The sequence below is a fragment of the Calonectris borealis genome, chromosome 3 (assembly GCF_964195595.1).
Source record: "Calonectris borealis chromosome 3, bCalBor7.hap1.2, whole genome shotgun sequence".
Lineage (NCBI taxonomy): Eukaryota > Metazoa > Chordata > Aves > Procellariiformes > Procellariidae > Calonectris > Calonectris borealis.
Window position 1 is genome coordinate 111916524 of NC_134314.1, and position 24188 is coordinate 111940711.

The window sequence follows — 24188 nt, forward strand, 5'->3', positions numbered from 1 at the left end:
CAAAAAGTCATTTTGCACTGTTAATTGCATTCTGTTTTGGTGCAGTAAATTTAGAAATATACATATTTAACCAGACATAATGCTGCCAGAAAACTACTTAATCGGCAGATGAATATACATTGAAACAAAAGCTATGAGTACATTTATCCAGTTAGGTGTGAATATTGCCATAATGGCTCTAATGGAGGGTGGGGAAAAGGGGCAGCAAGGAAGGGAAATCACACAAAGCATCACTAATCCCATAAATGCAGAAAAAGGAAAGATAACAAGCACGATATTAACTTAAAACTCATAATGTTCTATTTTTTATGTTAAATGATAGTTTTGCTGCAAAAGCAAGTTTCTCTTCCTTGAACTCAGGGAAGACTGTGAATGCACACTGGGGTATACTGAAGTTATGCTTCCGGCTGGACATGGACTTTCAGCACAGTACAATTCAGTTTCCAACCAATTCAAACTAAAACCCACCCTGTTCCCCCCCATCACCACCAGTTTTCCTCAGTACAGAATCTTGATTTTTTTTTTTCAGATATATCGATATATTTCGGTTTTATCTTCCTATAACACAGTATGCGAGACACACATGCATGGTAATTGTGGAGTTTCTGGATATCTGGATACCTGAAGGGCAAGACACTATAATCAAGAATGGTTTTAAGACAAGAGGTGGAAGACTGCACACACGCTATACATATGGTTGCTTCACAAACCCTTCCCAAAAGGTGACCTTCTGGCAGCTGTGATGGAAAAGGGTAGGTTTGGCAGAGGGAGAATTACTGGGGTTCAAAGATACAGCAGAGAGAGAACAAGGCGAGCAGGGCTCACCAGTTCAACCCCAGCACCACAACAGCAGCCAGATCACAGACTCTTGCAAAGGTAAGCTCTTGCAGGTGAAAAAGGGATACCTTTTGCTAAGGACTTGAATAGCCTGTGCCAGGTCACAGTGGCTTTCTGAGTGGTGCTCTGTTCAACCAACTTTACTACAAGACAGGCAAAAAGGATTCAGCTTGCAACAGGTGAAGTAAAAAGTAAAACAAAAGGCAACATAAAAGGAGATCTGTCCTCAAAAGGACTATCTTCGCTTTTAAAGTTACTTTGTTCTCCTGTGGGCTTGTATACAACAAAACCTGAGAAATGCAAATACTTTCAGTATGCTTGCTTGAAGGGACGCTTCTTTGGCAACAGAAGGTCTGTCCCAGTGCACTGGCTGTTCAGGACTGCCCCTGGCTCAGGATCCCATTCTGCTGGCACCTTAAGCCTCCTGGCTTAGTCAGCATTAGGAGTTGGGCAGCTCAGGGAGAAAATTGCTTTGGGAAACTGAAAAAAGCCTGAAGGAGAGGCCAAGTGAGAGCTGTGAGCTTGCAGTGCCCCCAGGTCTTGGGTCTGGTGAGGGACTCCCCCAAGACCTAGACCCAACCAGGCCATGAGGGACTGGCCAGACAGCTCCAGGAAACCAGCCAGGCTTTCTGTCTGGCAAACAAGATGCAAAATGAAAATACATTTCATAGAATCATAGAATACCAGGTTGGAAGACACCTCAAGGATCATCTGGTCCAACCTTTCTTGGCAAAAGCACAGTCTAGACAAGATGGCCCAGCACCCTGTCCAGCCAAATCTTAAAAGTGTCCAACGTTGGGGATTCCACCACTTCCCTAGGGAGATTATTCCAATGGCTGATTGTTCTCACTGTGAAAAATTTTCTTCTTGTGTCTAATCAGAATCTCCCCAGGAGTAACTTGTACCCATTACCCCTCATTTTTTCCATGTGATTCCTTGTAAAAAGCGCATCTCCATCTTCTTTGTAGCCACCCTTTAAATACTGGAACATTTGACTTTTATGAACTTTTCTATCAAAAAAACAGCCTCTTGTTAGAAAGACTGACCTCTTCTCTGTGCTGCAGAACTCGATGACAAAACAAACAAAATACACAAACCCATGAATAGATTTATACATAACATATGTACCCATCCCCAGAGGAAGACAGTCATGAAGGGCAGCACACATGTGCAACAGCTTTGCAAAAGTGTAGGAAAAGGAGGGGGGGAAAAATAATTTCCCCAATTTCCTCACAGGAGTCACATGCTTCTTTATCTTCCCAGTGGCTAGTCAAAAGCTAGACTACATTTTTTTCTGTCATGCACACAACATCAACAACAGAGATTCCCATCATGCAACTTCTTCTCCTTACCATCACGGAACAGGTTTTTTTTCATAGATGTATCACTCCACCAGGAGATGATGAGACACTGTGGCAACGTCTTTTTAATCCAAATATATCTATAACCAAAAAATATTTTGTGTTACTGATTTCCTCCTTGACAGCTAAAAGCCATGAAGTTTCCAGAAACTGGGGGGAGTGGGAGGGGTGGGGAGGGAGGGAGGGAAGGGAAATCTGCAACATTTTTTCTATGAAGAAAATCCACCTTCAAGGCACCTGTAATTAAAACAACAGAGCATAATCCTCCCACATTTGGTAACTTTACGGACACACAGAACTGTACGAGGTAGCAATTTTCAGTGAGCAAAAAGTTTTCTGACTCTGCATAACCCACAGCCATACACCTTCTCGAATGCTGTTTCCAGCCACTCTGCCTATTAATAAACTATTTACTACAGGCATGACTGTTAATTCTACATAATACTAAGGTTGCCCAACACTTTCCATTTTGAACGTGTTTTCAGCTGCTAATAGCTTTGCCAAACTTTCATGTTCTATGCCACTGTCTGCCTCAAGTTAATTAGCTCTGTGGAGTATAGAATATAAATATAACACACCACGCACCCACAGAGCTTTGCCCAGATTAGAAGAAATTGTAAATGATGAATTGAAAAAATTCCAGTTATCTATGTCATGCTTTGATGAGAGGATCTGAAATATGGCAGGAGGTAGTTTTTGTGTTAAAAATGTACTCGTTGTCATTGTTGCAATAATCTGTACCACATCAACCATCATAAAAGCTTTTGTACATTTTCCCTTACCCTCACTATCAACATGTTTATTCTTAGGAAAAACTACTTACGGTTTAGCACCTCAAGTCCCAGAGATGGGCTACCGCAACTTAGCCTGCGTGCACGAATTTGGCAGGGGAGCTTTTATCTTGTGCTCTTCTGCTCAGATTTCTGCTGGACTGGGGCAGTGGAGAGGAGGATAACAAGGAGATCCCAATGTCAGCAGTAACAAAACAGATGGGCAGGAGCTGATATTGGGGACAGAGGGAACAGTTTGAGAAGTGGAGCCTTTCAAGTGACAACTGGGAAGAGAGAGAAACCAGGAGAGTGGAGAAGGGGTGTGACAAGTTGTTCAGCAGCCATCAAGAGAGAGACTGGGAAAGAGATGGAAAACAGGAATAAGCGGGATAGCTGGAAGCAAATGAGTGGTGGATAAATGAAAACGAGGAAAGAGAGGGAGCCCAGGAGAGATGGCTCTGCTCGGTAGGACTGAGAACAAATGCACGGGAACACTTGCAGTAAGTTTCGCATAGGTCTCCCACAGCACAGAGATCCTCTAATGACTGGTGTGCAAGCCGTGAACTGACAAAGACAATACTAGAAAAAATAGGATTGAATTGTGCATCGCAATTATACTATAGTTATTAGTTACACAGATGAAGCGGCACAGCCAGGAGGCTGGAGTCTGTGCGCAATGCACACCGCTTCTCGCTGGTAGCTGCTTCCTGGCCCTGGTGTCTGAGCTGGGGTGGCAGAAGCAAGCTTCTGCCACCCAGCTCTCCCCACATCTTCCCTCTCTGGCCAGGCGCTTATGTTAGATAGATTCCTGTTGAAAGCACTTGCATTTTGGAAGCTTCTATGTTGCTCAAATGCTGGAGGTGGATTATAAAGAGGGAAGGACTGGTTAGAGTGTTTTGAGGTGTGGAAAGAAGGAAGTTGCTAAGAGAAGAGACTAATTTGAGCTCCTAAATGTCTCCTTACTTGCTCATGCATATTCCTAGTCCAAGGTTGAGAAAGAAATCACTGCTTATCCAGCCCTGACAGCAAGTTAAAACCTGGATTCTACATTACTTCTTTCCTTCTCAGTGAGGAGGCAGGAGATCACACAAGATTTTTAGGTTGGGGCTCTGTTACTTCAGCTGTGACTTGAGCTATGCACGCACGCGTTGGGAAAGATGCTCCTGCGTGTACTCACATTTTCGGTTATGGATGCACAGGAATAAGCAGGTCCTTCTTATGTCCTTTATCCTCTCAGGACAAATGAGCACAGCTAAAAAACTGTCAGAGCTTTGAGTGCAATCATTTAGTACTTAGACAGCATATCTGAAAGAATATGGTAAATAGGGAAAGGGAAAAGACATAACTTGCTCCTAGCATTCTTCATTTCCCTCCCGCCTCCCCCTCAGCAATCCGCTTCATGGAGCAAGTGAGTAAAAAATCATGATCCAGAGGGTAATGACTGGCTAAGAGAGGCTCCTAGGTCCACTGCAGGCGTGCTATGGTTCAAACCATAGCTCTTGCTCAGCGCTGACAGCCGAAACCTCATCTTTGTAATCTATGTCCTGGCTGTGGAGTTCTCTGCTCTAATTATTCTGCATGTGTCTCTCCTCACAACCTGGAACAGGCTTTCTAAGGGCTGAGACCACTGGAATGGGGAAGATTTATGGAGCCAGTCAACGCTGGTTGCGTTCTGCAGAACCTTGAATAAGAACCAAAAGACTCTTCCGAATCTTAGGAGGGAAGTTTCCCTCTGCTTGGAGGATTTCTCACTTCCTGGTGCACTGAAGTTGAAGGATTAAGTAACTTTTCCCAAATATAGAATGTATCACACCCAATCACACACACACTGCTGCCTTCTTAAGTGAAGCATCTGAGGAGGAAAATGAGATTACAAATTTAGGGGTATAATGAGATCAGGTTAAATTCACACCATTTCCCCGCCTAGGCACAATCTATGTCATTAGAAAGGATTAATTTTTTTTGTTGCAATTTCTAATCTCATTATACCTTTTGTCACAAGAATGATTTATCAGAATTTCAATACTTAATGCTATACATTTTGTGAAATATTATATTTTGCTCTAACATAGTACCTTCACTTGACTTTTCCAGTATTCTATATTTTCATTAGCTGGTATCCACTCACTCATGCCATACCACTCAGCACAGCTATAAATAGAAAGACCAGCCAACCAAATCACACAATATTGAAAAGGTCAAAGTAGTATACTACATTACTGTAATTTAGAGAATACTATTCACAAAGTATTAAAACTTTGACACCTTATTTATGTGACAATGAAAGTAATGAAAATAGAAGGCATTGCAAAATGATCACGTTATTACCAGAAATCATTGGGAGATTGAGGGATTGCAAACCCCTCAACATTATTATCTTTATAGGCTAATATAAATTCATATTCTTTCGGTCCCGTACCTCTTACGCTAAGTTTCTGTGTCTCTCACCAGAAAGGCAATGGTCTGTTCACTACTTTTGATGTTTTTTTAAATACAAATATTTAAGAAGCTCTTAAGGAATACTCATAAGCTTTTTTTTTTTTTTTTGAATCACAGCCCTCTTTTAGCTAACTTGTAAAGAAATCTAGGCAGAGGAGAAAAAATGTGAAAATCAAGCTAAGGATTATTATTACTGACTCCTTCCCCCCACCAAGCGAATAAGAGAATTATGGCCTTGCTCTCAAAGTCTATGGAAAGAACCTGTTTGAGCTCAGTGCCTGCAAAAGTACTTTTAGAGTGGCTGTGAGCACAGGCTGTTCTGCAACACATCCACCACTCTATTGCCCCTACAAACCTCCATGTCCATATGGCAAAATGTATGTGTCCTGACAACTGCATGGTCCCCCACCTCTTTCCCCACAGCCCAGGATTCCTAAGAGACCAGGTACATACTGCAGAAACACCTGCAAATCAGCACTTACCTCCCCAGGCCCAGGTTCAGTCAGGTGTCTGATGTGCTCCCTGCATCACTGATCCTGGTACCCAACGGTGTTTGATGCTGCAAAAGTCTCTGGCTAATGTGAAAGTCAGACCCTGTACCAAGTCATCTCCAGGCATGCAATTTCACCCAAAGAACACGAAGTGTAGCTGTGCTCTTAAAGACTAGAAGAGCTGTCCCAGAGAGAGCAGTCATGGCCACATCAGACAATACTCACGACTCTGCAGGTTCACAGAGTAAAAGTGGATGTTTTTAAAATGGTCTGCAGGAGAAAAAAGGAAGGAACAATGTAAAAGGGGCAAAGTGAGAGGGTATCCGCTAGGCTTTTTGAGATAGCTATAGGAGAACGGGTCTTAGTACACAGCTCATAGTGCACTCTCCAATATGTTCAAGACCACCATGAACCTCTGGGCAATTTCAGGTGTCCGCAATCCAACAGGCTGGGGAAGATGTTCTAGAAGCTGCCCTGCTTTCTCCCAGTATAGACAATAGGCTAATCTGGGGCAATCTGTATCTAGGCAATATATGTTTGATTAGATCCTGGCATTATAGAGTTCTGTAGGTTTGGGGTATCAATAATAATGACATTTCAGGGGACTTAATTCATGGAATTGTAATTAACCTAATGGATAACTGAGAAGTAAGCTCAGCTAATATTAAAACAACAGTAATCAGTGACCTAATTTCTCTCTTATGCCTCTCATTGTCTTCCATGAGAGAATACCCATTTCCCAATAAGTAAGGGGGGGGGATGCCAGGACAACTCTTTTTGAGGACTATTCATGATTTCTAGTTTGAAAAACCACAGTTGCAATAATGCATTGCAAGATTTCCTAATGCCGGGCTGGAGCTGCTCTGGCGTCTCTCTCTCTCTTTCTCTCCCACTGAGTCCCTGTTAAGAGATCAGAGAGGTTGGACTACAGCAAAGCTGCAGCGTCTGCAGGCAGTACCGCTGAACAGCCACATTCAACCTGCTGATGCTAGTTAGGTGCTTATATGGCAAAATGAGCTTGTAGCTTCTATTTTTCAAACGTGAGACTTGAAGTGTGGTTTTGAGTTTTTCGGTTGGGTTTGGTTTTTTTTTTCGGGGGGGTGAAGGACGGTTTGGAGGATAATTTTGGGGGTTTTGGTGGGTTGTTTTTTGGTTTGGTGCTGTTTGGTTTTTTTAGAAAAGCACCCAATAAGACCTTGTTTAAGGCCTTGCCTACATAAAAATAATGTAAAAGAAGAAGCGATGAAGCCTCCTCCCCTGACAGTCACACCTCCAATATAGATGCTATTATTCCAATAGCAAGGTTGTGCACACCACTAACCAGTTTAGTGAGGAAGTAATTATACTCTACCTCTACCGGCGTTACACAATTGTCAGTCTAGCTAGAAAACTAAGGCTATACTCTTCCAACTGACTAAATGTCTATAGGTAAGATGAGCAAGTAATTTGCCAGGAGAGAGACTAAAAAAAAACAAAAAAAAACACAAACCAAAAAATACCCAACACCAGGCTTTATCTTTGTCAGCAAAGGTTACGCAGGAGAGAGCAAGCAAGGGAGAAGTGCAGCAGCGCGTCTCCCCGCTGATCGGTGCCTCCTGCAGACTCCCACCCCAAGCTGGTGCCTTGGCGCTGTGCTGGCAAGGCTCTGGGCCCTCTGGCAGAGCAGGTGGCCATGGGCGGCGTGCTCCACCGTCCTCCTACTCCCAACAGATTTGCTGGTGCTGGGGGCGTAGAAAGCGAGCTCCACCTGAACAAACTGAACCCCTTCACTTTTGGGATGATGGCTGGAGGGATGGAGAGAACGCCTTATGGAATTTTGATTTGAATTTTATAACATATGGAAATTGGTCTGCGACAAAAGTGAGAAATATTTAGAAACAGTTGGAAAGGCTGTCATTGAAATTTATCCTGGCTATGTCTAAACATGGAAAAGGACAACAGAAACCAATGTTAACTTAAGAAAAATGTAAAGAGAACTGACTATGCAACAAGCAGAAGGCTTATTTCTTTTTAAGTATAAACAATCTGGTGAGGAGAAAGAAAGGCAGAACTATAAAAATAAGCCAAGGCAAGTAAAATATAATGAGGGTAAAGAATTAATAATACTCTGCATCAGTTTGCAGAGATTTTTTCTTGTACAGCAGTCTCCAAATATAACTTTCTTAAGGAAGAAAACAGACAAAATATTTCTGTTCCAAAATATCACAGTGGAGAATGGTGTAAAAGGAAGGTGTACTGGGGGAAGGGGATAACCTTTAGCTATGGACAAGCTTTTTAGACACCTTTCTTGGGAGACTAATCTTTCTAGACTCCTTATGCAGTCAACGGAAAGAGACGCTAGCCTCCACAGGGCAATTCAATACCCCTAAATGCAGGTGGTGGGGACGCCTTATTTACAGTAAGGATAAAGACTATAAAAAAATCACAGAACATGGGTCATTTTCTTCAAGCTTTGACTTTTCGGAGGCCTGGGCTGAATTACAGGTGGAACAAACATCGCCGCCTTCAGGGGAAGTTAGGGAAATGGGTGTGAGGACACAGCACCCTTGTTTGATCCTTCTCCATTTTTTCTGTTCATTAAGTACAGCATTGTGCATTAAAACCCTGCCTTCCCACTCGGTTCTCTTTGTGTTTTTTTTCCCCTCTCCTCAGCTCTGTAATGTTTCTTTTCACTCCAGTGCCACGGGCAGTCACAGGCAAAGGGAGCTCCCAGGCTGCAAAGCTTGCAGAAGTGCAGAGCACCCCCTGCTTAGTCCACAGATTTCCTTCCCCACTGCTGTTTTCTACTGGTGGAGAGGTTCCAGCCATAGGGAGCAACCCTTTATCCAGAACAATAACTCATTTACACTTGCAACTGAAGTGTCCTTTGTGCAGCAAGTCTCTAGTACCAAGGTAGAAATTTCGTTCCCAGGGAACTTGTAAAAAGGCCATATTACAAAGACAGTGGAAAAATTAGCGTGGAGGCAGCCTTACAAAATATTTGAAATACCAAGATTAGCAATGACTATAATCAAGGGTAAGGACAGAAATAGAGAATGTAATTGCTTCTAATTTGAACACCATAGCATTTACCCGCTTTTCATAGATGTCAAATAGCAGGATTATCTAGATTTTCAAATCAGTTTATCTATGAACAATTGGCTGAGTGGATTGACAGAAAAAGTAATATAAGGTGTTGAATGTATAGCATACTTACTATAGAAACACAATGACAGGGAATCTATTATTACTGCATGAAGTTGCTGAATCTAACAGTATAAATTCAACGCAAAGCCTGAGTTAATTTTCCACAATTGTACTTTGAAGAGGCAAAGCAACCTAAATTGCCCTATATTTCCTTTAAAAAGAAGTTCCATTTTAAAAGTAGGTATGTTTATAAATTCCAGAAAAATCATAGGATTCTTCTGTTTTCCTTTCTTCCCACACCATATCGGAGAACACAAATTTCTCCTCCCTTTGTTTCACTTTTCCCTTTTAGGACCGACCGAGCTGCTGAATTTGGCTTAGGAGGCCAACTCATTGCACTTACTAACTCTAAGTCTACTACCTAACAACTTTTCATTGTGCAACTACTCAGAAAAAAATAAACAGAAAAATCAGTATGTTTATGCTCATATTTCCAGAAGTATATAAGCAATCCTTTACTTAACTTACACCTATAAATTTCAGCTGATAACTTATTTTCAGATCCAAACTTTCAAATTCACTGGTTACTCATAATCCTTTCTGACAGAAGACAGGAACCACATCACATGCTGTATTTTGCCACCTGCTGCAATACAGAATTTCTGTAAATGATTGCAAGCAGTGTGCGAACCACAGTTTATTTTTGGTAGAAATTTCTCAATAAAACTTCAGCATTGCTTACAAATTTCTGCAAAAATAAATTGAAGAATTTGAATTAATAACATATTGACTTGCTGATAATATTTGGCAGGTTTTAGGGATTTCTGAAAAATAGGAAAAGCAGAAATATTCATTGAATAATGCATGCTTTGTAGTGTATTACATCAATTTCTCAAATCTCCCTGACTCAGAATAAAGCAAGCACACCCAGTGTTGAAGAAATGTGGTATTGCCTGACCTTCATTGCACACATGCTGAAGTACCACACTGAGTTAAGCTATTCCATGACATACAAGCAAAATGTACCAGACATAACAGGAAGACACCAAATTTGGACTGATAACGCAGCACATTTTTGTAGCAGAGTAGGGACATGAGCGAAACTATGCCAAGCTAGAGCTGACAAAGGAGAAAAAGGAAAAGATATTATATGGAACCGAGTTAAAATACAAGTGAAACTCTTCGTGGCTGAGGCAAATGCACCCAAAGATCACTACTATCATTTTTCAATTTATTCATACAGGGAATATTTAAATAATCTCGTGGTGTTTCCCTGACATCCTTCCCATCACTCCCTTCCTCCTCTTGCTAGCTTTCTTGCATCATACCTTTTGTTTTCTTAAGGTCAGTTGTGAGACATTTTCCTACATGCATGAATAAGGCCACAGCGAATACTGCGCACTAAAAGATGAAACAATAATCTGTTTTCTATAAGCGTCTCAACCAGCTGCCACCAAGAAGGCAAGGGAGAGAGCTCTTCTACTGCAAGTAAGGGTTCTTGGCGAGGTGACATATTTTTCTGTTTCTTTAGGTTAAATGTACTTGTTATTTACATGAAACCCATCTGCTACAACATCCTACATGCCCAACAGGACCATACAGTTAAAACACATTAATAAAACATTAATGTGTCTTTCCATACTGTGACGTGTAAATAGTGCAAAAAGCTATTAGGACCGAGCTGTCAGGCATACACAATAGATGAATTGCTGGGTCAGCATGAACATACACTGCACCATAATTTATAAAAGAATACCATTAACATATAGCAATACAAGTAGACATAAAAAATGATGATCAACATTTAACCCTATTAAATCCCAATTTTTTTGCCCTTTCAGCACCTTTCAGCAACAGCAGGCTAGGCTAAAAGAAACAACATGTCAATTAGTGGCCCGTTTTTTCAAGTGCCTGAGATAGAACCATCTATGGGAGCAGGCATATTCAATGCATAAGCAAAAACTGGCTTTGCTTGTAAAAATTAGGTAGTTGCCAAAGTTAGCTGTGTTCTCATTAGCACGATCATCTACTTGAGCACATATGTACAAGGTTATAGTGCATGACTTTGAGGGAAATATATAATTATTTCAATTTTTTTATATTCAGAAGCAAAAAGAATAAAAATGTTTGAAAAAATCTGGACTTATCTGCCCCACTCAAACAAATCTTCCATAAGGTGAGATTTTGTGTTATTTGGCCTTTCCTCCAGTAAGATTAATGTTTAGGGAAGGAGAATGACAGTGTCCATGTAGAAGAATGAAAAATAAAAAGCACTGTTAGGAGCTCGGCAACAATATGTACAGATATATTTCCTTTTAATGGCATATACATATCAACTCTACTAGTCATACACACATATTTTAGTACATATGACTATATTTTCATCTTGACTTTGATATCAAAGTGTCTCCTACCACATTTATATGTTCCTCAAAAATATGCATAGGGAAATGAAAGGTCTTTTTGATTAGACGAGAGGTTCCTTTGCAAGTTATCTTTGTCCACTTATCTAAAAGCCATACAAAACTGGCTCAGTATGTGCTTGAATCTCTTTCATACTTGTTTTGCTGAATCCCTGTTACTTCATGTTTAACTGCATATCTTCTAGCTGTTGTCATTTACGCACCCTCCACATTGCAGAATGCTGCAGGACATATCGTGCTTGCTGACATACTTTTCGTGAAGCAAATCCTTACAATCAGCTGGCCAACATATGAAGCTACATTTGACCACAGGGCATACAATGAGAGAACTGTCCTTAACACAAAGGAAATCAAAACATTTCCTCCATACAGTTCTGTGGAGAAAGAGGGGGAGGGGGAAAGAAGGACCAAACCCCACATCTCTATCAGAACATCATGAAAAGAAAAATAAATTCTTTCTAAAGGCCTGACGTTAAAAAGCACTGAGTTCCAAAATCCCAGAGGCCAATGGAAGCTGAAAGCATTTGGCATCCATTTGGACTGGTCCTATTACTTCAATACACTATTCAAATCAGCATTGCCCTCTTACCAGTTTCAGCATATATTTTCTAGCACCCAGAAGAAATCAGTGCTAACTGCAACAATAGTATTTTGAGGGTGGCAGTAACCATTACTAACTGCTAAATGCAAATCAGAGACATTCTTCAGAGTCTATTTAGCACGCTGTTTCCACATGCAGCTTGATAAAGACAGAAAGCGATTCAGTCTGTTGCAACACACTCCACAAGGATTACCTAAGTGAATTGAAGACAATAACAGGTAAACAGATGATTCGGGAAACGCTTGAATTTAGACATACCATACTGAGGTAAGAGTTCAGATCTTCTCCCTGTTCAGTCTTCTGAGCTCAGGCTCTGGCTCTGCTGAACTATCAGGCTTTATCTTCTGCTGTGAAAGGGGAACATCACTGAAGTCAACAGACTTATCATCTGCAAAGAAAAAGTCAGAGTTACAAATTCACACCAAGACCCACAGTCTTAAAATGTTTTGTGTATTTCAAAGTGGGCTGGGCCCCATTTACAGTGATTTTTAATGGGGCTGGAACACCTGCTCTCTTGACAGAAAACACTAACAATACATGCTACAAAAATAGAGGTGGTTCACAAATAACTTAGTAATGCTTAATTAAAGTATCTACATAAAAGAAAGAACATCTCTGTGATATGTGAAGTATTTAAGCACTTTTTAAAGAACTCATCCTTTCAGAAAACACAAGCACCGGCTTATTTTATGGTTTCCACAGCAGTCACAATTCAGGGCATACCCAATTACTTCTTTCCAAAACACTCTACTAGGTACCTTCCCTCTAAGCTTTGTGGAAATGTGCCCAGGTCTCTCCATTCGCAATTTAAGAGGCTTTTCTTAGGCACTGCCTCACTCTTCAATGTGTGGGATTTATGTATCCACTCATAACAATATCCTATTGTCTTATGTAGTATGTCCACTCTGAAGACCACTTCTGGAAGTTCCCCATTTGTCAAATCATCAACAAGCTATGAGGTTCCCAAAGAGAACAGTAATGAATCTAGGAACAGGAGTGTGCATTTAATATTTCTCATTGTATGACAATGTTTTACCAGTTCATTCTCAAAAAACTACAACAAAAGAGTCTGAAGGCTAAAGTCAGGAAGATGCTAATGTATTTGGGCAACAGAAATACTAATTTAGTATCTTTAGAGGGGAGAAAAGAGCCTTGCACATTACACGTAGGGTCACTGTATGCAATCACAGGGAATTAACAGTGGGAGAAAAGGAAGAGGCAATTATTTTTTAAGTGGTGTTTCCATCTGGGCTAGAGGAAAAAGCAGGTTTAAAGTAGCCACTGCAGCCATAAGAACAGGGAGGATGTACCACTATGAACTCCCCAACCTGGGCTGTTCTGGGCAAGCTGTGGTCACAGCAAGAGACTCTGAAAGAGTGAAGGGGATTCATTATTGTTGCATACATAAATAACGCAAAGGTGTTAAATCTCTGGGTGAACCTTTCCCATCCATTGTTGGGAACATGTTTGTATGTATAGATCTTCTCTAATCTTTTAATGTTATAATAAAGCTGACTCTCTGGCAAAATAACAAAACAAGACATTCACTTTTCCGAGTGCAGGACATTAATAAAATGAAGGAGCTGGACCACTGCGTTGGTGCCTACCATGGAAGACAGTTAACAAACAAATAAAAGATGTTGCTCCAGGGCAACAGAGAAGCATCTCTGCTAATCTTCACAGAGCAATTGCAACTGGTAGGAAAGCAGCCTGTGCTGAAGAAGCATCACTCATTGACTGAGCCATTTCAGGTTTGGGAAGACAACCGGACAATACGAGAAGGTTTGAAAAAATCCAAGATGTTCCTATTCCTACTGTTACTACTACTATTAATGCTATGTTTTAAAGCTTTCCCTACTTATACACTTTCTGTGCTTTTAACTGGCTCCTTCAGCTGAGCTACAACACTGCTGAAAAGTCGCCCTGACATCCCAGCCCCAACCTGTGCCTGCCATGGCAGCTTTCAGTCCTCCTTTACTGCTGACTACAGAATTATTCTCCCAGCACTGCCACTCCTCGCAGATGTCTTTGTTTAACTTGAATATTCCTTAGCATCTGCCAGCATTTTCCCCTAGCTAAATTCCTATTAAATATACTTTACTTGTCTAAGCCTCATCAGCTATTGCTCTAAACACATCCCTTCAAAACTAAAAAAAATCTCCATTTGCCTTTAATATGTGTATCAATAAAAGGAGGATTAGAAATCAGCACTCCTAGACTCTGTTGAACAAACTTCTTTCTGCCTCACTTTATTCAACCATAAAATGGCTATAATATTTACTACAATATCTCAAAGAATAGTTAAGAAGCTTAAAGTTATTAATTCAATACTACTGATTCTGACTTGTTACAGGGAATATATAAACATTTCCATGCAAAGTCGATATATATTTCTAAGATTCATAGTTTATGGTTTGTAGTCATTAGAATAACATTATTTGCAAGGTTAATACCCCAGTCCTATGGAGCAGAAAGTAGTATCCACATTATAGTTAAGATTATATTTTTATTTGCTAGTTATTCCTTTTAAGTAAGTCTGTAGCATTTATTTTCTCCTATAGGGCAGTATTATTAATAAATACTTACTGCCAGGAAGCTTACATAAATTTCATTTGTTTTAAAGAATTTCCCTGGAACAAAATTAATCCTTTTTTTTTTAAATACATAGGGCAGAATCTTTTTCTTATAACTGCTTTAGAAAGGTTTTTCCCTTAGGTCTGTGTATTATGGAAATACTTCCAAGAGAAAGCGAAAAAAAAAACAAAGAGAAGAATCAGTAACCTCTATAAGTACACAGAATGTCATTGTAACATAAAGCCAAGAAATACTATTTCTAAAATTACAGACCTGAAGTTGTTCTTTGAAAAAAATTGTAAATAACTTCCAAGTTTGATTCTGCAGGCAATATTTTCTTAACATTAACAAGTGAGAATATCTGCTGTCTCGCTAATGGAAAAAGGGCTGCATTTCACTGTACTTTAAATCTTCTATAAGAATTATTCTGGTCTGTACATGGGATGCCTGTCAGCCTTTTCCAGGACTAATTGGACTAAACTATGGTACGACCTAATTTTTCAGCATATGCCACGGAGTTTTGAGATTCCTAAATGCTTAAGTCTTTTGAGAGTTTTGTTATTTTCTATTAGCTACAACTTCATTGTATCCAACTGCCAGCAGAGGGAGAAAATGCGATATGAAGTATAGAAATATAATACACCATCTCTCATCTGCACTACTGAAATAAATATGATGTGGTTTCAACCATTTCTTTTCTAGGATAGGGTACACTCATTGTCAGTTCCCTAGTCTACAAGTAATCTGATTAATTGTTGGGGTTCCCCCCCCACCTTTTTCCCCTCTCTCCCCTTTTGCCTTTCATTCCATGCAGGCTGAATCTTTATGAGATGTATAAATAGTGGAAGAATTATGCAGAGGGCTTTATTATGAAACTAGAAATCATTTCATTGACACTAATGGGAAAGTCTGTCTTTTGGAGAGCTCCACATTTCTAGATGCCATTTCCTGTTCTCAAGGTCCCCTAATGCAATGAACCAGGGCAAGATGGGAATTGCTTTACCTCTCTTACGCTTCAGAAACATGTGTATATGAGATGGACTGCCACAGGGATACATTTTTTTTAAACACTAGCAGTTAGTCTTCTATATAGACTGGCTTCTGTTTTATTTAACAATTTGCTAAGCTTATTGGCACACATGCAGTTATTTTCATCAGAGATGACCACATTTCCCCCTAAAGCTGCCCTCCCCACATCTGTGCAAGCACACACATACACACAGAGCCATATAATACGCTATTTAAATAAAGTGCTTTCTCATTCCTTCCTTAGGCATAAAACCTGTCAGTTGTAACAGAGACAAAGGGGAGGCAGCTCTTGCTGCTGCCTCATTGCCTCCTAGCTTCTGGCACTGGGAGGCTTGGCTGGCTAGGTCAGGTGTTTGGTCCTCCCTGCATGGATTCTCACACACCAGGTGAGGACACAATTGTGACTGACGAGTTAAATGCTCTCTGCTCAGGATCCCCATCCCCATCTACCGCCTGGAGCATGGTATCATGCACCACCTGCTTTAAATAAGGGGCTCGGGATGCATCGGTACAGCCAAAGGGCAGAGCTCCCAGGCATAAATTACTTTCTTACTGCTCTCGTATTCCTAAAGCAGTCTGCCCTTTAGGTCGCTTTGCTCTTTCCAGCTGTAGCGTGTTACATATACAGATGATCATGGACCTAATAGCAAGTGATGGCAGTGCTCAATCATCTGACACTTCTAGCTGTCTACAGGTGCCCATGAATCATCTGATGTTTGGACAATTTCTGTTCCAAGGCTGAATTAAACCAAGCTATGGCGGGGTGAATGATGGACCAAAAAACATGAGATATTCACTGTATCAAACACCCTCATTGATAAGACACTCACCAGAAATGGGATAAACCCTGAGTGAGGTCCTTGCTCTGCCAGCAATCAGAGTTTTGGCTCCGAGTCTCCTGTACAACAGACCTCAGTTTCTGCTGCTGCAGGATTGGCTTCTCTGAAACAGAAATCGAGACAAACCCTTCTCTTCCCACTTACGTCTCCCAGGGTTAGAAGGGACATCAGAAACTTTAAGGAGAGCAGTTTCAGAAGGCAGAGAAAGTCTTGAATAGGGCTGCAAAGAGGGAACAAGAGGCAGCAGTTTAAATAATAGTATAGCACAGAGAAGAAAAGCTCTACAGTGGTATGTAGAGAAGCAGAGGAGTCCAAGATTTAATATTTGTATCACATGAGGGGGATTATGATAAATAAAGTTTGCTGCCATGAAAGGCTGTTGGAACCATGCAGGCACCACCTTCACAGGGGGACTGGCAAAGGGAAAGGTTATCCATAACATCAGAGAAAGGCTGTTACAGAGGCACAGCAACAGCAGCAACAACCTGAACACTCAGTCAAGAGAAAAATGGGCCGTAATAGGTTGAGGATGGAACAAGGGGCTTGCTGACAAGGGCATAGAGGAGAGAAGCCAGCTGGCCCCCATCCTGTTAAATGACAAGTGGATATGAAAGTTGTGTCGAGGTTTCTGTCCTCTTTAGCCTGGCAGTGCTGAACACCACAAGGCATGGGGTTGTACCGCACCTCCGTTCACAAAGTGCTATGGCTATGCTGACTGGTGATCAGACAACTAAAGTCTTTTTCTGAGCAAACTCTGTTTTGGGTCTGATTTGCTTGCTGTAGGACACTTGCAGAGCCAGGTGCCTTCTGTACAGAGCTAAGGATACAGGCTACAGGTGCCACTACGCTACTGCAGAAAGCCTTCTAAGGCAGAACTTAAAATATCTTCACCCGTGTGGTATACGGTAACCCACTTGGGATTGACCTCAGCAGTATATTTAGGCCAACATCTACACTAGTACAAGTCTGACTTTTGCCTCGTGCTGTGCCTCTGAGCTTATGCAAACCTATACAGAAGTAGAAGGTGATATATGAACAATGCAGAGGACCAATAAAAGTTCAATCAGCGCATATGTGTATCGTCCCTTCCAAAAAAGCAGTGGAAGCAAAACTACCACCTGTCTTTGGAACAAGGATGCAGGAGCTTCACTGTTTTAAAACTACATTAATCTGACAATTGCAACTCAGCGGGCAATAAACTTCAAGGACCAGGCTAGTGCTGTTAGAAGAATGGTGCAGCTGGCTAAGCAATTTTTACCTGCCTGTAAATTCTGCTGATTTAACCACAGTTTTCTCCAGGGATTTCTCTAGGATCTAGACTTCTCTCATGTCAGAAGGACTTGTCTACATGTCATACATAGTCAGATTACTCCAAAAACTCTTTGCAGAGACAGTCAGGAAGAGAAGCAATGTGTACACAGCTTCTGCACTTCAAACACGTGCCATGTCTGTTGAATACTAATTGTCTCCTAAAAAGGTTATTCATTCAAGAAGCTCAACACCACTACATAAGCCAGCATCTAACCAGTAGGTTTCTACTGTACCATTGCCTATGGTACCTCATAACAACTTTGGTATCCATAATAGCTTTGGTACCCATAAAGGCAGCCTATAAAGGAGTGGCTTGGATTTATCACTCCATAGTCATGCGTGTACAACTCATTGGTCATGGCACCAGTGAAGCTAACACCACTGTACGTTGTCCAGCAACAGCACCTAAGGAAGTTTTATGCTGCCACAATGATAATAGAGAACTTTTTAGGCATGACTGTTCACTGACAGCTACTGGGCATGCTCTGGTGTCTAAGCAGCTCCCACATCAAAGCTGGCAGGCAGCTCCCAGGCTCAGAGTGCAGGCAGTGCTAGCAGGTAGACCTGTCTGTATGGAGATTTGTCTTCTACAAAACCAGGCCCATGGACTTCAGCGAAGTCACTGCAGCACAGCAAAGGTAAAATCAAGCCCATGCTGTGCTACAAATGGCTTGTGCAGGATTGTCAGTGTATTTAATTCAGCATAGCAAGGACTATTTACCCAGATTATTTATTGTTCCTTTTTTTATAAGGCTGTGGCTTGTTTTCCCTCAAAAAGTCATGTTTCTTACTCTCGCTTGTAACTTGCCAGGGGCAAGTAAAGCATAGTGAATACACAGAAAGCAAAGCCCTAGCAGGATAGTTCATTTTAGACTTACACTGCTAGTGGCATTTGCTGCTTCTATCAACTTCTACAAATGGGGCAGGCATAGGGAAATGTTTTCCCAAGGAGCAAGTCATACAGTATATTTAGAAAGTATTGATTCGCTTAGAGAAGCATGCAGTCAGTGAATAAAAGTGTTAGATATGGGAATCAGCACGTTTCATAGCATGGGGAAGAAAGCAGTGTAATTAAAAGATTGATCTCCTGGAAACAATGCTTGATAAAAAGAAAAAACCCTGAAACTAATTCCACATTTTCAAATATCGTTCTCCACTTAATTTTGCCCGAGTTGTTTGTAAGCAGCTACAAATATATAAAAATCAAGCTCAAGTCTATGGACTTAATTCTGTTTCCACTCAGACCAGTATAAGTCTAGAGTAAATTAACCAAAGTTAATGTAGAAACAAAGGAATAAAACTAATGCAAACGAAATATGAATTAGACCTGGTCTACAAAAAGGTTTAAGAAAAAAGCCAGCTTCAATTTGCTGGTTCAATCACGCCAAAGTAAGAACACTATTGGCAGAAACAGATATAGAAGACACGATATTTTATGCTTTGTGTATAAAACCTCTTTTTTTTTTTTAAAGGAGACATAACATAGTACCTGAACTTGTCATTTTAGGGGGAACACAGTTGTGATCTGATAGCACTCACTGTTTGGGGATTTTAGTTTTTCAATATTGTGTTAGATATCATATGCTGCAGACCAGTCTCAACTAATTTAAACGGATGTAACACCTTTAATTTCAGTGCAACGCCATTAGTTCATAGTACTGCTCAGCACTGACATTTTCATGAAATGTATTAGTACAAGCCAATGCAATTTAACAACACAAGCACAGCAGTATTTGCTAGGGACCAAACTAGCTCTATTTGTTAATGCTAAGACCAGAAAAGACCATTACATTATACAGTCTGATCTGCTGGACAGCACAGCCCGATCACTGAGCCAAAAACTCTAATTAAAATAGATTAGAATTTGATCCTGAGCGTGTACAAGAAATACCAGCCAGGTAGCTAAGAATGATGAAACAGAGAATGGACTGAGCAGCATCCATCCATAACCATCCAGGCTTTGAGTTCTGGTCTCTTTCCAGCTCTGATTACATCTCTCTAGTTGTGCATTTAAGGAGGGGGAAAAATAAAAAAAGAAAAAAAAATTAAAGGCCTGCAGACAATTGACTGAAGCACAAGATTCAGTAACTAACTGAAAGTACTAACTGGCTGAATTCAAAACCAAAATGTCATGAATACACTGAGACTGAAGCAGAAAATTTTGTTTTCTTCCTTATTAATCCACACAGACAGCACAGACTAAAATTCTCTGTGGAATGAATTTGAAAGACTCCTAGGGTCCACTTGTTGGGTAAACTATCTCAGCATTTAATTATCATATTCCTATGGTGTGCCGTCTTTGTTTCTTCTCCTTCCTTGTGCCTGGAGAGCTCCCTTTTATTCTGAAACTGAATTAGTTCAACTTCACCTTCCAGCTACTGAACTGTGATATACCTTGTAACAGTTGCTGTCATATCACTTTCCATGTTTCAGGACTGATTTTCATCCATGAAGTCCCCTTCTAATGTTGTCATTGAAGAGACTTGTGCATGCAAATGGTTCAAAAGTCTGTGATAAACTGCTGCAGCCAGTGGTTCAGTTCCAATTTCTCTGCATCATATTACACAAGCCTCTTAAAAGGCTAAAAAATAGTTAAGTCTCTGTACATGCTAAATGAGCATGTATGGAACATTTCCTTTTATCATTGTTGAATCCTTCCATTGATTTCGCTCCAGAAGTTTCACATCCTCTTTCAATCTCTCTTGGACATTATTCGCTCTATTACCAGTCCTCTTTTCTGAGAAAGTCTGCAAATCACAAGATTGTATCACTGCCTAGCATGACAATAGAAACACTAAAGAGCATCAAGCTCCAGTTTTTAGGGGAAGCTACTAGAGATCATGTCTCTTGCACTGCTAGATCTCCATTTGCTGTGTTATCTGTAGACAAGGCAGATTTTAATTCAACTAACATGCCTGATACATCTCACATAAGGCAAGTTTGCTTGTTTTTTAATCATAATACAATTGTAGTACTAGATCACATAAATTCAAGGACGGTATGTCAAATAGACTTCAAAGATCTACAAAAACCTGCCAAACCATCCCCCTCCCCCCCCCCCCAAAAAAAAAGAGAACATCCTCCTACCACCATTAATGTTTCTATTAAATAATGCCTGTCTAAAATATAATTCCTGCACATTTCTAAATCCTAGCTTATAAGAGCCCATGGTGCTGGCTGAGGTTTGTGAAGAAACCATGAAGGAAAGAAGGGAGCAAACAGTCGTCTGACTGCACAGATAGCTATGACCCTCCTCACCACCACCAGCAGAGATCAGCTCACCTTTCCTCATAGGACTGAACTGTCCCTCCCTCTGTCGTATGGGGTTCATGCCCTGGTTGTGCTCTACTACCAAATAACTCCTGGCTGCTGCTGCCCTAGCTACATCTCTTTTTATGATTTTAGCACTTAGATCTATCAGTCACCTAATTGCCCTTCGATATTTCTCTGATTTCATTGGCTTCCCATAAGGGATCAGCATGCAAGTCTTATGCTTGCGAGCACAGGATTTGCTTACAGAGAATTCATACCAAATGCAAATAGACATTTTCACATCATCTAAGCCAGGTTCTTCAAAATGGTAAATAATAACCATTTGCTCCACTCTTCACCAGAAGTGTATCGTTTATAGCTAAAAAATAGAATGATATGGTCTAAAAGTTTTCTCTCTAATGCTTGAAGACTGACAGTTCTCTCTGATGGTAGCTTTGGATGTAGAAAGCTCTCAGGAAAGCAGAAGCATTAAAAATAAATGCAAGATGCTTCATGCACGTTATAACATACTGAACCTTCAGAATAAATTATTTATACCAAAGGTTGGATGCGCCATAATAGCATCCACCCAGCAGCTAAAAAATGTATAGGAAATGGGAGAGCAAACCACAGACACTAACAGAAAGAAGCCTGCCAGCTATGGCTGCAAGCCTGGTAGGAAAAATAACATAATGCTTAACTAAAATTATTCAAAGAGAGCAAAGGGATGATCAATTCACCTGGGTTTTGGTTTTTTCTCCCCTGGTAGTCTACAACAAGAACACAAGGACCAAAGGACTTTGCAGAATTACAAATCTGTTGTATTTGTTCATGTTACGCATCTATATTTCTATGCAAATAAAAAAAAAGTCATAGTTGCCAAGCATTCACTTTTAAAAAAAAAAGTATGACTTGAGATTTCCCATGCAATAATAATATACAAACTCTTTTAATCGAGTATCTCAGTTCTTACATTGCTTTTAGCATTATATTAACTAGCACCTTCGAGTAGTATGGTATTAACAAGTAAAAGATTAGCCTTGGCCAGGACACTTTCTGGAGGTAGTTGCAATCACACTGCAATCAAATCACCTCTCCCAGGACGGGGTTACAGGATAGAGAAAAATCCATTGTATAAGGCAGCATATAGAGCACTAAATACACACTCCTCAGCACTGCACAGCACCATATTTTATCTCCATCTCCTTGCTATTGACATATGAAGTTGAAGTGTTGGAACGAGAACCCATATGCTGATCTGGGGATGCAGATCTTCTCACACCATGGCACAGACGCAGGAGATGAGAGCTAGTGAGGTAAAATACTAGGGGGAACTTAATCCCAATCCCTTTAGTAAATCCTTACTTCCACATTCTTTAATCTCTCTTTCACACCACGGGCGATCAGCTCTCTCCATACCAAGCATTTTGAATCAAGAGTTCAAAAAGATGGTGCAGCGTAATCAGTGTATCGTATGATTTCTAAAGTTACCTTTATATTCTGAAAGCTCCCTCCATCACCAGAGAGCTGTTAGGTCAGAACACAAACACACACACCCTGACAAGGAAAACCTTTCAGTCTGAAGTCTTTCCTGTAAGAAGGCAGTCAGAATATTACACTCTCAGCATATTGCATTTCTGTGAAATATTTTCAGCTGATGACATGCTGACAGTGTGAGAGGTTGGGGTTTCACGTTAATATAGTTCCCTCTTCCTTCATGGAGGCTTGCTAAGCAGGGGAAGTCTGCTAACTATGCACAGTAGTATATAACAAATCTGAGTGTGCAATGTTCAAGTCTGCAAAGCTCTTCCATAAAACAAGACAACATGGCATAAATATTACATATTATAAGCAAAGTTTTACAGACAAAGATGCTCACCAGATCCTGAAATTTTGTCACCCCTTTGCTTCAGAGAGCATCACGATGAGACTGCAGAGGGCACACACTGCACCACCCTGACAGTGGTCCATGCTGCATCTATGAACTTCATGTTTTCCATGATGACTAACAGCACTGCTCCACAGCTGTATGCTACACGGGTATGATGAGCACAGCCAGGTACACCCTTACATTTGTGTTTCAGTCATAAACCATGCTACAGAAGGGAATTGTCCATGCACCAACTTCAGGGCCATCTGTAGGCTATACATCACGCTTGGTGAAAGCCCCTGAACTCAGTAACACCCAGTTTATTGTCCAAGACTGTCACCTAAATATAACAGAGCACAAACTAATCATTTTTACTGCTGTCACGAGGCTGAGCACAGGAGGGTAGGATGAAGCTGAGGGGCATGCTAACTTTCAATAAAGAACCTGAAACACGACTTCAGAGTGTTTTTCAGAACGGGCAACAAAGAGGCTGCTCTTGCACTGTGCGTTGCTTTGTAGGCTTCAAAGGCACGAGTGTCTACTTTAGATTTTTCATAGACCATTTTGGAAATGCACATACACCCCAAACAGTGGGGTAATACTCCTCATTTCAGTATTTTGCCAAGATACAAAATTAAACAAACACTGTCCTTTCTCACTGTAAATGGGTCGAGAGCTCCATGGTATGACAGAAGCTATGTATTTAGCAACTGCTAATAGTTTCAGCTGAGATCAGAAGCACATTTAACAAAGCGTGAAGCATAGAGACAGATTTATAAAAGTTATTCTACAGGCAAACCAACTATTCAAACCTACACTACATTTCTCAACAAATATATTTGCATACAAAAGTCAGGGGGGGAATCTTAAATTTGTCATTGGAAAGAAAATCCCATCATGGTATTCTTAGATGAAATTTTCTTATTAACCCCACTGTGAATTCTGAGTAATTCCACTGACGTCAAAACTACAATGGTGTAAAAAGCATGAAAAATGTGAGGACAATTGTATCCAATATCACAACCAGAATAACAGGATGAATAATGGACAAATTGAGACAGAACTTTAGCTGGTGTAAAGCAACTTACGGATTTCAATGTGGCAAGGTTAATTTACACCGGCTGTGGATGTTTGTCCATTGTCAGCAAATCCTGTTTTCCCACACTTACATTAACAAACCTGTTAGGAACATGGGAACAAATGCAAAAGTAGGTGTAATAATTAACTTGCTGAAACTCTCTGAATTAATTTACTCCTTAAAAGTA